Below are 12,201 nucleotides of genomic sequence, written 5' to 3'. Positions count from 1 at the left end.
AAATGGTTTGGGGAATTTGGTAACAAATCTAACTGCTCAAAGCTCTTCCATGGCCTCAGAGCTGTCTGCTTTTTGTTTCACAGGGATATTTGGCTACTTCTACTGAGGGAACAACCAGCTCCAAGACCAGCGATCAGTCATTGCCCTGTCCCCTCCTTTGTCAGTGGGGGCTGTTCTATTGAAACCCTCCTGCACACAGGTTTTGAGGAGTGTAAATCTTTCTGGGCTGGTTGCAGGTTGTATCCCCTAGTTAGACGTGGCCTTTTGCTTTTCTTTGTGGAAACAGTCTACTCATAGCTTATTTGATTTTTGTGGCTCATCTTGATTCACGAGTAAGTGGGGTTGTAGTAAAACTGAAAAAAAAGATTTCCTTAGAAGACTCTAAGACAGGTTTCAGAGTTTAGGGCTTAGGAACTGAAAGCTGCACAAGCATGTGAAATCATAGGCCAGTCTCCCATCCTAGCTTTAACAGGCCATTATTCTCCTGGTTGTTCCTGTGCCCAGATCCAGGGAAAAGGGTGAGGTTTGGAGAGCTGCTGATCTGAGAATTACCCTACCAAAATCATGCTTTTCAGTATGACAGAACTTCTTTCTACATTTCTCTTTCTCCAGCCTTGCCAATATGCAAGCCTGGGTGTCCCTCCCTGACCAAGAGTAAATGTCTTGTTGCTGATGGCACTGGAGGCTGCCATATTTGCTGTGTGGCACAGGTTTCCCTCCATTCACACCTGTGTGCATGGCATGGCCCATCACCCTCTGCCCTGCCTGCCTTCCTCCTCTCCATGCAGCAACTGTGCAGGGTGCCACTGGGAACGCCCACACAAGGGGCCCATGGGGGTTGGTGACACCTGCCATGGAGTGTGGTGGTTGAATGGGGGTTGGAGACCAGGTTTCTCAGGGAGGGAGGGCACGGTGGCAGACTCCAGCTGGAGGCAAAGCTCTGGCAGGGGTAGATCTGCCCCACTCCTTCCTGCATGAACAGATTTAGACAAAGAGTGAGATGCTCTTCTTGCACCAAGATATATTTCACGATACCATAATTCCACCCCCAACAGACCCCAGTACCCATGTTGTGACACGTTCAATGGGATCACCCAGCATTGCTTTGCATTCTCAAGGCTTTTACTGGCATATATAATGCAGGAAGAACACAGTGTAAAAGGTCTGAGTTTCACATGCATTCTGCAAAGCCCCCAGTCCATAGTATTCTCTCTCCTGCAGAGATCACAGGTGGCATTTCAGGGTACACTGGTGACACAGACCCAGCAGTGGGTCAAATTACCAACTTGCACCTGAGCACATGCCATCAGAGTAATGACTCCTGCTTCACAAAGACTCATTTACCTTTCAACAGCATTGAAGTTCTCAGGGTCCATATTCAGAGGCAATTCAGTGCCTATATCACTAGTGGTTTCAGGAAGTGTCACTGACTTTAATAGTAACAAGGACAGAGTCACACAATATAAAGGTGCAATTCAGATAGCATCAAACTGTAGTGGGAATTAGATCAGGTCCTCTGTACTTATATATGAGCAAGATATTATTCGTTCAAGGGAGATAATTTTTAAATAATTTCCATTATTTTGATTTGCCCTAGTTTTTCATGGACCAGGGTGTTCCCCTTAAAGGTCTCATTTAAAATTGTGCTGTCATTAAATCAAAGACACTTTGCAATGTCCACAAGAAGCTTTCATTCAGCTTGGAAGATCTGTGCTGCAGTCCCCACTCTGCTCCCTACCACACTCTTCCCATCCCGTGGATGTTCTTGGATAGAGGGCATGTCTACAACCTGTGACCGTATCAGCTGTGGCAAGGAAGACGTTGCATTATGTGAGTGTGATTTTGCAAAGTAATGGCTTTTGGAGAAAGCAATTTCCTGAAGCAGAAGCAGCCTGCAGGAAGGCAAAGGTCTTGGGGAGATTGCAGTGGGCAGTTAAAAATGTGAGAGCCTAGAGGTGGGTGTGCCTGGAAAGGCCACCACAGGAATACACTTCCCTGGTGCCCATAAGGAAACTACTCACCTACAGCAGACCCCAGCTCCCTCCTCAGTCAGGGATCCCTGCAAACCCCGTGCTGTCTGCCAGACCACAGTACTGCCAAGTCAGATGAAGCTGCTGGACCTCTTTTTAGGCAGCTGCCCCAGATCCTTCAAATGTAATTCCCATTCATTGGTGGAAGTGGGATTACTGGTTCCTGCATGCTTTTTGAGTTGTCACTTACCTTGCTAAGAAACACCCAAGCCTCATGGCAGAAGATCACAGGCTGTTGCTGCCCTTCCCAAGGCTCCCCAAGGCACGTGGGGGTGAAGGGGAGGAAGGTGAGAGCCTGTTGGCAGGTGAGGAGGTTGAAGTGAAAGGCTCTTTCACTCAGAGCTGTGGGGCTGACTCGGGCAGAGGAGAGGAGGAATAAAGTCATGGAAGGGTTTGAAGCCTGTGGTGACACAGTCTGGTGGATCTGCAGTGAAGTGTGACTGCACTACACAGGCAGCAGGATGAGTGTCAGCACTGCAAAAGGTAGGTGGAAAGGAAGGTCCTTCAGGCACAGGGACAACAAGGGGCAAGACTTTTGAATTGTTGTAGTGGTGACAACAGGGGGGAAAAGATTGGGTTTGACCTTTTCATCTGTGTCTCAGGGGCATGGTCTGTTTATAATTATAGTCCTCCCTCTGTGAATGATTCGACACAGTGCATGCTAATTTATGGTACTTAATTTATAGACAAACGTCTTTGATATTTCCTAATGTCTTTTCCTGTAATTGGAGGACCACCTCTCCTTTAACTCTTTTACCTTTCATGCATGTAAATCTCAAAGCAGCTGCATTGATATTTTGGCCCTAAGACTGAAGCTGTAGGTCAAGTGTATTGTTTTTCTGAGGTGGGACAGTAATGGACATTTAACTCAGTGCCACAGTACAGCCTGTCCTAACAGCAGCTGGCCTGTTCCTAGCCATAAGCGTACTTTGTGGCGAAATACAAGCTATTTGTATTGAAGAGTTAAATTCAACACCCTTCTAGGATAACAGTACTATAGTGACATCTTGCAGTATCCTGCCCTGTTTAAGAAATTGCTTTAGAGAGATCATTCTCATGGAACTATACATTGTCAGCAATACCACAGACGACCACCACACAGGTACAAGTTAACCAGGTACAGGTGGGAGATAACTATCACACCATCCCACTTAAATGTCTTTCAGTGCTGACCAATAAATTGTTATTTGGGTGATGCTTCAAGGATGCACAGTGCAGGATTTAAACAGTGTGTCATGACAGGGCTTCAGCTGGGGTTGTGTCTAAAGGCTGCTTAAGTTTAATAATATTTGGTGAGACAGCATTATCAGGTATACATAGTGACATTCCAGCAGGTCTTGAAATGAGGCAGAAAAAGGGATTCATGATTCACATGGCAAATATATCTTTTGTTTATGTGTGCCTCAGAAATCCATCATGCTTTCAATTTCATCCTTGCTGCCCTTGTATTTCCAAGCTTGTTTGAACACTTCTTTAACACAGCTGGTGCCTATGGAATGTGCTGGTGTTGAATCAGTGCTGAGGACACAGTACTGAGCTCAGTCTAGGTCATGTGAATATAACATACCATACAGCAGGGTGGAAACTCTGAGTCCCTCTCCTACCTTCTTTGTTACAGCATAAGCTGTAACAACTCAAGAGAGGGTGCTAAGAGTGTTAAGCGAACATATCTGGTGAGGAAACACCCACCCCAGTTTTCCTGTGCAAGTAAGATGTTAGATTTAGAGCACACATCCCTTTGGTGCCCTCTTCTTTATCTCAGAAAAGGCATTACAGCATTTAATGGGATGTCATGGAGACTGACAAAAGTAATTAAGGATTTGGAAAAGGTCTGTAAGAAAAAAGCTGGGGCAAACCATCAGGCTGGTGTAAAATATCCTAGAAAACAAGGAAGAGGAGCTGTGGCACAGCCTATCAAATAATCAAATACCATAGAGGAAGTGTTTTTTAAATAGAAGTAAGTAATCAAAAATGCCTGGGACATTTTTCAGTGTCCTTCTGAATAGAGCACGTGTATGTGTGCTTCAAGGATGGATCTTAATTATGGAGATTGGTTCTTGAGATGGCTTTCTTGAAGCTGATATTTTCTAAACAGCTGATGGTCCAACTGGCCTGGTGAATTGTGAATGACAGCTTTTTCATTAAAGACATACAATTTGGTAATTTTTTTCACCTGCCTGTTTTCAGAGGAAAAAGTCTTCTGCAACGCTGCATCGTCAGAGTTTGAAAGATAGTTTATATTTGCATCCATCAAGCACTTTTATATATGACCCTCAGTGCACTGGGAAATGTGTCCTTGAAATGTGTGTCAATTGTGAGGTGGTGTGAGGAGCACTGTGTCCTTTTCCAGGCTCCCCTGTTCAATAAAGGCATGGACAAACTGTAGGGAGACACCAGGATGGTGTCTGGGATGGAGCACAACAGATCAGAGAAGAGGGAGAAAGAGCTCAGCTCATTTAGCCAGGAGAGGAGAAGGCTGAGAGGGATCTTGGTATGTACACCAACCTAATCAGAGCTTATAGAGAAGAGGGAGCCAGCCTTTTGTCAGTGGTGAGCACTGAGAATGAAAAGGTCACAAGTTGCATCAAAGGAAATTCCAGCCACTTGCATGGAAAAAGCTTTCACAGGCAGGGCAGTCAAGCGTTGGCAGAGTTTGTGTGGAGATGCTGAGGAGTTTCCATGCCTGGTGATTTTGCTGCCCCAGCCTGGCTTGGCAGCCAGCCCTGCCTGGTGTCTGAGGTGTCTGAGCACTGCAGACCTTGTGGTTCCGTGCCTCAAACGTGGCTGCCCTCACCAGCAAAAAGAGGAGGCGTTTTAGTGTGCGTGTGCTCCGTGAGCGAGAGCAGAAGCGAGAGGAAGCGGCGCAAAGCAGTGGGCCTATTGGAGGAGTACTGAGTTCAAGAGCAGAGAATGCTTCATTTCCCTATAAAACCTATCTATTTCATCTATGGTGTTTGTCATGTTGTGGTGTCACTACTCACTTCCTTCTCTGGGCTTAGTCGTGGGCTTGCACTCTTGGGCTTGCCTAGTTGCGCTGCAGAAGAGTTTCCGTGTCACGCAGTGACAGCTGCTTTGCAGTTCCTCCACCCTACAAGACGTTTGGTTTAAGAAGTTCTGCCCTTTCTGTTGAATTTGCAGCTGCTGAGCTGTTTGTTGCTCTGACAGTTTGGACTTGAGCCCAGGAGGTAAGATCACAGCATCTGGTGTTTTTTTGGCAAGCTGCTCTCACTGAGCATACCAGCAGTTTAACTGCACAGGAAATTGTGGTTGCCATGAAAAAAAAGAGCAGGTTCTGTGCTAGTGTGAAGCATTTTCCAGTAGTCTTGTGCATGGCATTTCTACTGACCTTCAAGAAAGTGTTTGATGGATTTAATTGGGCGGAGTGGTTTTTGGCTGAGTAGAATGGTAGTCTTGGGGTTGGCATTGGCTTGGAAGGGCATGGTAAAGTAAGAAGCCATTATTTAGATTGCAGACTGGATCCATGTAAGAAGGTAATTTTAATTCCAGTGATGAAAAACACTGATTCATAAAGATGATGTATTTTGGCTCATAGTGCTTACAGTGTAATCTGTTGCCTGTTAGAACATTTATATCTGGCTTTTAGAAATGTAACTTTACTTTCCAGTGGATAAATAAAACTGATTCATGGTGGAGCCTGACTGTAGTAGGAACTTCTGCTTTAAAAATACTGACATGGGGTGTTCCTTATGTTATATTTGCCTTTTCAGATCTTGACTGATAAATCTTGTCAGGTTTGTCCCATGTCTTCTTTGGGATTTCAGCTCAGGATTTAGATGACTTGTGACTTGTGAATATCTACAGATACTTTAGGTAGGAGTATTGTGAACAGGAGTCTCCAGGCTTAACTGTCCTTCTCTGTGACAGCAGTAGCTTTGCTGGTTTTGTCACATAGCGATTTTCTTGGCACATGGATTTGGTTTGAACACTGACCCAATGGAGCCTCAGGTCCTTGTTATCACAACCAAAGTCACGGACCAGGTTGGCTGACTGATCTTGTACTGGTACAGGTGTCCGGTGAAGATGATCTCTAGCAAATGCAGCTGGCTGTTCAGCAGATGGGGTTTGATTGTCTTGCTAAAAGCAGATCACACCCTGAAACCCCTCCTGTAGAGAAACTCCAGCATGTTTCACATGTTTCCTGCCTGTCACACAGGAGCAGTCTGGCCTCATGAGCTGGAGAAGCTCTCATGAGTAGACAGGAGATGTGGAAACCCCCTCTGTGGTGGGAAATTCCACTGAGAAGTGATGCTTAGAGCCAGGAGGGACTGGGAAGTACCTGCCTGCTTGCTGGTAACATGAGTGGGGGTTTCTGCTTCAATCCTGACCTTAAGGTCCAGGTTTACTTGGCCCAGAAGCTGAAGCTGTGTTCACTCTATATGTCAATAAAGGGATATATTGTATTACTGGGTTTGAATCTGCTTCCTCAACTGAAACTGACTGTTTGGACCAAATATTATTATGGTTATAGATTTTTTGTACTTAAACAAATCTAGTGGTGTTGCTTCTCTCCTCTTGCTCACAGAACCTGCCACACACTCCATTGTCTTGTATTTTGCTATCAATTTTTTTGACCCTGTTTCTTTCTGATTTCAGTCATGAGCAGCTTAAAATGCAACTGGGTAGCTTGGAGCAGAGTTATCTTGATAGAGAACCTACTGTAAAGTATCACCATATGTTTTTTATAAAGCATGAAAGAACGAAAAAGAGATTAAGTAAAGGGGAAAGAAGGAGACAGGGGAGATGAGGGGATTACAGTGCATTCAGAAATGTAGCTCATTTGCATGGTCAGTCCCTTCATGCAAAACAGCAGACTCCAGTGAAATGCTGATAAAAAATGTAAAATATTTATCAAAATGAAGAATACTTAGGAAAAAATCCGAAACAGTATTTAGGTGCTGCAGGATGGAGTACGGGAGGTTCCGTTGGATGCTCTGTGCATTTTTGCAGTTATCCAAGGGGAAAGCTGTAGGATGGGAAATAAATTCCTGTCCCTTGGTGAAACAAGTAGGGTGTCCTGGACATGGAGGCTGTGCCCACATGCAGGAGAGTGGCATGTGAGAGGCAGGAGAGGGATGCCCAGTGACAGGGCTTGGGGACTATGCCATAGAGCCACATCATTCTTCAGAGGAAAGGGGAGCGGGAGGACTGTGCTTTCTGCTGCTCCAGGTCCTGCTTGGGTTCCCCACTGCACACTACAGCTCCCAGCACAGCACCATTGCAGGATGGGGGTCCAAGCAGCAGCATAGCTGATAAGGAGGGCTATGTTAAGGTGTTCTCTCCTTTTTCTGGTCTGATTTTGTGGGTGGAAGGGCCTGGTCACTGCTGAAATCACTGAGGTGTCCGGAAAAACTGAGGACAGAATCCAGCTCCTGGCATAGGAGTGACAGCAGCAGATCCGTAAATCCTTGTGGAACCAGTCAAATGCAAATATGTGTTTGTATCTAAAAACCTCCTTTTTTACAGCTGGAACATGTTTCTAATATTGGCCATGCACAGAGGAAGTGTTTTCCTCCAAACGAGCTGGAAGCATGGGCCGTCTTCTCCTTTTTTTTCATCAGTTACCAGGCTTCCACAGGACATTTGGGACTGAGGCAGTACTTTGTGACCTGACCTCTTGCTTCAACCTCAGGCTGAAGTACACAGGAATAAGAGGAGAAAGATTTTATCTGTCTGTTCAGGGTTTTATGCCCATCCACCACATGAGTCGTGATGGGGCAGAATTGAGATAGCTTCTCATACCTATATCTAAAGCACCCCCTGCAGATGCTCTCCTCTTCCCCCACCTTTGTTAGTGAAGATGGAACTGGGTGGGACAGGGCTTTGCATGCCAAATGGAACATCTATTGAATGACTGAAGCTGTTTGTCAGTTTGAGAATCAAAATATTCCTTTATCTATGGAAAAATGTTTTCACTTTAAAGCTAGCCAGCCTGTGTTGATATAAAGAGATGGGAAAGATAAGTGACCCCACAAGAAATGTAGTGTACTGGATCTATTTTTTTATTTTTTTAAAGAAGAATTCTACAGACTCTGATTGAAAAATAATATGCACATATATGCTGTCTCCCTAGTAGGATGTGTCTGAAAAATAAAAGGCACATAAGGAGAGTATTTATAGGTTCAGAGCTCTGCTTTTTCAACGTCTTAATTTCCTTGAAGGTTTAGCCCTCCCTGCCACTGAGTGGTATATTGGAAAGAGATCTCCATCTCTTTCCATACCCTGTGGATTTTTTCTTCCTAAGCCCCATTGACCAGTATTTGATTTAGGACTCAGGCATCACACTGACAAATAAGATCCTTTATAAAATGGAACATTAGGAAAATAACTCATGAGCATCACTGTGTTCTTTCTGAACAGTGATAAATGTCTTTTCTCTGGATTTTTTTTCAAGTTGTGTAAGAAAAAAAAGGTGAAGTGCAACACCCTAATCATCCCAGTGCCTGCATACCTGGTGAGATTTGCTGTTGCAGACACCAGTCTTTTAAAAAGCCTTTGAGGCAAAGATTGTCATTTATTGTGGGCTAAATCATGAATCTTTATAATATACCAGGGAGGAAGTATTTGCCGTAACTTCAGAAAGACTCCTCTTGTTGTTGTAAATGCTGATTTAAACAGCAAGATCCCACCCAAATTGAAGGTACTGTGATCCAAGTTACCCATTGCTAACAGAGCCAAGTGAGTTTCTGCTACTTTGGGATTTAAAATTTAGCTCAGCATCTTTGATGAAATGAAAAAAATACTCTTATTCATCAGTAGTTATTTCAGTAGGGAGATTGTCATACCCCTACATGCACAACATGGAAAATGAACTTTTTTTAATAAACCACCCCATGTGTTTGAAAATGTTGCAGTTTTTGCTTCTTAAATGATTTTCAAAGTTGTTGTGTAAGAAATGTGTCTGATTGGCATGCAGTTCCAAACCTGTTTGTGTTTGCTGACATTGTCAGCCATGGTGAGTAGCTGTCTGAGTAGCTCACCAGCACGGAAGAGATATATGGACTCTAGTTTTTATCTTGCATCCTGTGCAGAAAAAAAATGCTGTCACAAAAAAATATCCACTCAATCTGCCTGGAAGCTGTGACACCAAACAAGAATAAAGGACATTGATGGGATTGTTTGTTTGTCTAAGAAGGCTGGATACCCTAGAGCTACCACTGCAAATAGTCCCAGGCAGCTCACTCAAATTTGGCATTAAAGCTACTACCCTATTTTGCTGTGGGTGCAGTATGGATCACCCTGCTGGTGCAGGGATATAAGCACATTATTTTGATCAGAACTGTAAGAGAAACAACAGTTAAAAATAGATATATGAGAGAGAAGCATGATAGTAGCAAATAAGCTGAGACACTGTGAAGTTTAATTGAGAGATACACTTTTCTGGATTATGCAAAAGAACATGTTTGGCTGATTGTCAACAAGATGGCTTTGCCTGCTACATTTTAGTTGAAGGTTTTTGCTGATGAGCTCAAGATGAAACTTTCAAACTGAGGAACTTCTAGGCCACACTGCTGTAGTTTTGTAGCATTGATTCTTCTTTCAACATGAGATCTACTGTGTAATTTCTCTTTTTCTCACCCTTTAATGACATTGAAAATGGCAAAAACTTGTCTCCAGAAGGAAAGTATGAGAACCTAACTCAAAAATCTTCTTCTCTTGTCTCCTCCTCAGCCCTTCCACACTGTAGGAAATCAGCTGTGACAAATTATTAGAAGAGATATGCATATGGATATATGGACTTTTGTGAGAAGGGTAGAGGGAAGTATTTCTGGGGAGGAATATCCTATCAGGGATATTCTGATGAGTGACCAGAAATGGGCAGGTATGCAAAGGTGCAATAAATGCAGGACAAAGATTGAATATGTCTGAGATACTCTTGTTTTCCCTTGTATTTTTCTGGCCTTCAAGATGCTTCAGATCTATCACAAGATTTTTTTCACAATTCTTTGCCCTTTCTCTTAATCCTGCCAGCTGGTGGCATGATTCAAGGCAGGCTGTCCCTTGGGGGAAGGTTGCTGGGGGTGCATCTTTGATGTTAGCTGGGAGGGAAAGCCTAATGCAGAAGAGAGCTGGGGAAGTATTCCCCAACCTTTACAGAAAGCTGGACTTTGGAAACTGAATTTGTGAGTGAGATGGGAAAGAGAAAAGGAGCTAGAGCTATGAGCTCTGGTAAAGTAAAAGGCAGAGTTGTGTGTGTGTAAGGGGACAGTCTCACTCTGCCCCATGCAGCTCTAACAGCTGTGTTTTGCAACAGCGAGTGCCTCTTACTTCATCACTTCCAGAAAAAAATAAGTTTGAAGAGAAGATAGCAGGAAATTTGTATTTGCCAGGGAACATGTGCCATGTCCCTCTCCAACAACTAGACAAGTTATATAATTAGCAAAGTACTAGTGCATGAACAAAGCGAGGCCCTGACGGTAGAAAGTGAGTAAATGTTAGTAGTTTCTTTGGCTTTCTTGACACCAAATCACAGTTAAATTGTTCCTGACTAAATATGTTTGTGAAAGGTAATGTTGTCCCATGAAATTTGCTTTTTTGTTTTGGGGAAAGCTACAACTTTATGTCTGTCTATAAAGTTCCATTTCACATCTTCATGGTTTTCATTGCCTTGCTTGCAACAAAGCTTAAACACTGAAGCAGTGAAGAAAAGTATGAAACAAGATAACCATTTAATAAAAGTCTTGGAAACCTTGAGGTTTTAATGGCTTTGTCATTTATTATTTATCTTGCATGGTGGGTGTACACTTTGCCAAGCAATGCATAACAGGGCAGCTACTCCGACTATGGCTTCAAAATCGAAAAGAAATGAAAGAACATCAATATCACCGTGTTTCAATTTAGCAATAATGTTCAGGTTTAAGATTATTTTAGCTCTTCCTTTATATTCCAGTCTGAAAATAGTTTGCTATTAGATTTCTTGAAACATCAGTGTGGTCATAGGTTCTTCTGAGGATAAGGTCAAATAAAAGGAGGCTTTAGGGCACGCCTGTAACATATTGGTTTGGAAATGATGGCAGGGAAGGGAGTGCTTTGTTAGGGGCTCTTTTGATATCAGTTTGCTTCAATTCTCAGCAGCTTAGGTGAGAACCTCTTCCGTTTTTTACACTAACCTGTAACTCAGATGTCTTCTGAGGAGAAAATAGTGTACTTGTACAATTTTATGTTTTGCTTTTGCAATAGTGGGTTTATATTGCTTAACAAACAAAAATGAGGTGTCACTGCCAGGCAATGTTGTAATCTGGATGTCCTGAAGCTATCTGAATCTCAGACTGTCTGAGGGAGTGTTTTATCTTCCTTCTGAGTGTTTATTACCTTGTTGGCAGTTCCACTGCCTTTCTTGCTCTGACCCAGGGAGCTGTCTTCCCCTCCCTCCTCAGTATCCTGTCTCAGCATCTTAAGCATGGGCTGACTTTGACCTCATTCTCCCTAAGACACTTCAGTTCTTTCACTCATCTTCCATCACACCATGTTCACGGTCCTTCCTCCCAGCTGCTCCTGATCTTCAGTATCTCCTTTGTACTGACAGCTAAGCTGTTTGCACTCAGTCTATACCAAGATCCCCTCTGTCCTGCCAAACCTCTCCCGTGCCCAGCTTTTCTCTTTGCTTCTGGCCATACGTCGCTTTGCTCAAAGCCGTTGCCTGGTTCTCACCAGCTGATTTTCCCTTTGCTCCTCCCTCAGATGACTCCTCAACAAATGTCCCCTTCAAAGGAGCTCTTTCAACTTGTTCACACTGCTCATCATCATTGCTCATCCACATATTCTCCTTTGCTCTTACATCATCCTCTGCATTTTTTAATCTGCCTGGTCATACTGATTTTGCAAACAGTTTGGAATAGAGCAGTGCACTGTGTGCTTACAATGCCTTGTGAGTTACCAGTAATTGGACTATTCACCCAGGATTGTTGGATGCCCTCTTGAAGGGATGCCCAAAGTGTTTTCAGTTTGCATTGCGGATGGTGAAGTGCTGAAAGTGGTTGACCCCTAAAAGCAAATGGCTCTGCTCTTGGCAGGTTAAACCAGATGAAAATATTGGGCCTGACCTCTCCCACTACTATCCAGAAGCATTGTACACATCTGTGTGCCTAAATATTACCTTTTAATGATCTAAGCAAAATAAGCATTTTATATACTGAAAGGTGGCTTTTTGGAA

The 12,201-nt window shown here is 43.5% G+C and overlaps 1 protein-coding gene across 2 annotated transcripts in view; it reads left to right on the top strand.

The window, feature by feature from the left end:
- LCP1 (lymphocyte cytosolic protein 1) overlaps positions 1–12,201 on the top strand; it is a 51,036-nt gene that overhangs the window by 15,304 nt on the left and 23,531 nt on the right. The window contains exon 1 of one of the 2 annotated variants that reach the window (XM_069010447.1): positions 5,073–5,215. The exons of the other annotated variant lie outside the window; for it this stretch is intronic. The gene's annotated coding sequence lies outside the window, so the exon portion shown is untranslated. Of the gene's footprint in view, positions 1–5,072; positions 5,216–12,201 lie in introns of those variants that run through there. 2 annotated transcript variants of the gene reach the window in all.

The sequence above is a fragment of the Aphelocoma coerulescens genome, chromosome 1 (assembly GCF_041296385.1).
Source record: "Aphelocoma coerulescens isolate FSJ_1873_10779 chromosome 1, UR_Acoe_1.0, whole genome shotgun sequence".
Classification (NCBI taxonomy): domain Eukaryota; kingdom Metazoa; phylum Chordata; class Aves; order Passeriformes; family Corvidae; genus Aphelocoma; species Aphelocoma coerulescens.
Note: the sequence above shows the minus strand (reverse complement) of the source record. Positions and strands in the feature narration are given on the sequence as shown.